The sequence below is a fragment of the Pinus tabuliformis genome, chromosome 1_2, assembly GCF_031772625.1.
Source record: "Pinus tabuliformis cultivar Carrire ecotype Pingquan chromosome 1_2, CPIR1, whole genome shotgun sequence".
Taxonomy (NCBI): domain Eukaryota; kingdom Viridiplantae; phylum Streptophyta; class Pinopsida; order Pinales; family Pinaceae; genus Pinus; species Pinus tabuliformis.
The window spans coordinates 830,026,088-830,028,484 of NC_142298.1; the positions used below are offsets into that span (position 1 = coordinate 830,026,088).

General features: G+C 41.0%; 1 pseudogene; it reads right to left on the reverse strand.

Moving 5' to 3' along the window:
- Positions 1 to 1,165: 1,165 nt before the first annotated feature.
- On the reverse strand, positions 1,166 to 2,063 carry LOC149208482 (omega-hydroxypalmitate O-feruloyl transferase-like; annotated as a pseudogene).
- Between the last annotated feature and the right edge of the window lie 334 nt (positions 2,064 to 2,397).

The window sequence follows — 2,397 nt, forward strand, 5'->3', positions numbered from 1 at the left end:
GTCACCTATTCTTTCTCATCCTTCATGCTTCCCCGCACTTGCTTCTCTTTGGTAGACATCATTAGATCTAGCATATCATTACCATCACTACTTGGATTTTCCATGACAACACTCCTTTATCTGCCTTCAAGGACATGCATCACAGCTCTTCTAATCTCTTTATCTAACTTCCAAAGTCACCGATTCTTTTTGGGAGGAACAAATATGTTAAGGAGGTCACTCTCACGAGTTATAAAAGACAATGCCAGATATTAGAAAATTTTCTTAATCATGGTACACCTATGTTGAAGACAAAGAACATTCCTATTACAATTCCAAGAACAATATTCAGAAAAAGTTATACTAGCCAATGCAACACATCATATCTTCAAAAGTAAAACTCATGCTAATAAAGAACCAAAATGACAGAAGAACATTGTTAAACAAACAAAACATTGTAAAGTTCTTATAGGGAGTTGAGATTGAAAAGAAATGATATATAAATGTAGCAGTAAATCCCATATTCCTGGGAAAAACAAATGTAGCAGTAAATCCCATATTCCTGGGAAAAACAAGTATTCAAAAGCTGAACTGAAAAGATCATATCCAAGTATCTTTTATTCTATTCTATTGAGAATGAAAGAGTGTGATGCCATTAAAACTTGAATTTCTAATTATATTGGCGTCTGTGTTTGTCATTTGGAATCAAGTTTGATGAGTTAGCAGATCCGGTGGAAAGGGTTTCAGATTTTGCAGAGGATTCATTTAAGAACAGCAAGTGCACCCCCCAACTGGCCTGTCAAAACATGGAGTCCTCTTTGAATGCAGTAGAGATGTCATCAATATCATGTGTTCCAGCGCGTCCCCGCAACAAAATATCACGAGCAGCCAGAGATGTTGGCAGCTGGTGTTTGCTGCCGAGTTGGAGGACAAACAATAATCCATTGCAAAGATCATCATCGAAGCCTGAAGCCTGGAATATAAAAGGTAGAAAGTAAATTGACTGTAAGAAGCATTTGCTAGGATTGCAGATTGAAGATGTGCTTTCCCTTTGTATAATTGCTGCCAAATGTTGTGCGAGAAATAACATCTGTTGTAAGTTTGCGGAACTTCGGGAGCACATCAACTTCCTTTTCACCAGAGAACACCAATTTTCTCCACTGCTGCAACATAGTGGTAGTAAAATTCACAAATGTTGGAACCTGGCCTTACATTCTACCGGAAACAACACCATGGAAATCTCGTCATTCGTCATTTCCAACGCCAGGCTTCTTGCCCTCCACATGTGCGTGGTCACCACTTCGAAACTGGTGCACTTCTTGATCTTTCCATCCTCCATTGCTTTTTCTTTGAGGCGATGCAGCATTTCTACAGATACGGGAAAGAGCTTCAGCAGAAGCTTCGACCGCGGTAGGATTTTGATCCAATTCTGACTCTGCGGGTGCCCCGTTGCCTCCTCTTCCCTAAAAGTTGTCAATCTGCGAGGGATATCGTGAATCTTACTGTACTGATCGAGATGGTCGTGTTTGATTCTCGAAGGAACCATAGCTTTCAGAATAGTTCGATCCAAGTTTGGTGTGACTTCTGAGCTTTCTCCTTTAATATTCCATCAAAAACGCAGTGATTGAGTCTAGTCCCAACTGCAAAACCCCCACATTTGAAACGGGTGGAGGTGAGAATGACAACGTAGTCCTACAATATGAATTGCTTCCTTCATATTGGAAAACTTTACATCATCAGTTCTTCCATGGTGAGATCACTTGTACCCATACCAAAGAACACTCCAGCGCCATTGTAATCAATCTCCAACTGGTCCTCCTCGTTGAGCCTAAGCCTCCCGACCATGAAATCGTAGTGAACGAGTAGGTTTCCTCTGCATACCTTTGGACTGTTTCATCAAAAGCCATGTGAACACAAGCAAGGAAGAAGGTGATTGTTGCAACAACAGAGATCAAGGTTTAATCAATGTTGGAAAGAAACATGGAGCGTCGTGGGGTGGGCTCTGTTGGATAGACAGCAAAAGGAGTCTCCATCGTTATTTGCAGGTCACTTACAAAGTCCCGCTCTTTCATCGCCACTGCCATCGTTGATCTACTCAAACACCGCTCTTCCTTTAATTACACAGTTTCTTTTCGGTTACCACTTGCTTGGGTTAGTAACCACCTGGATATGCCACGTGATTTCTTGGGAGTTAGTAACCGCTTTAATATGCGTGATGGAGGTATCAATTTGACGGTAGAAGATAGTTCTATCATTTAAACACAGAGAATAGATGGCAGACAACAGCACACAGTGGTAGCTGGGAAGTTGTTTTCAAAGAGAAACGTTGGGTTTTACCATGTAAATATGTAGATATTTGAAGGACGGAGTCGTAGGTGGAGGAATTGTCCGGACAGTTAAAAGTCGGGCAAAAAAAAA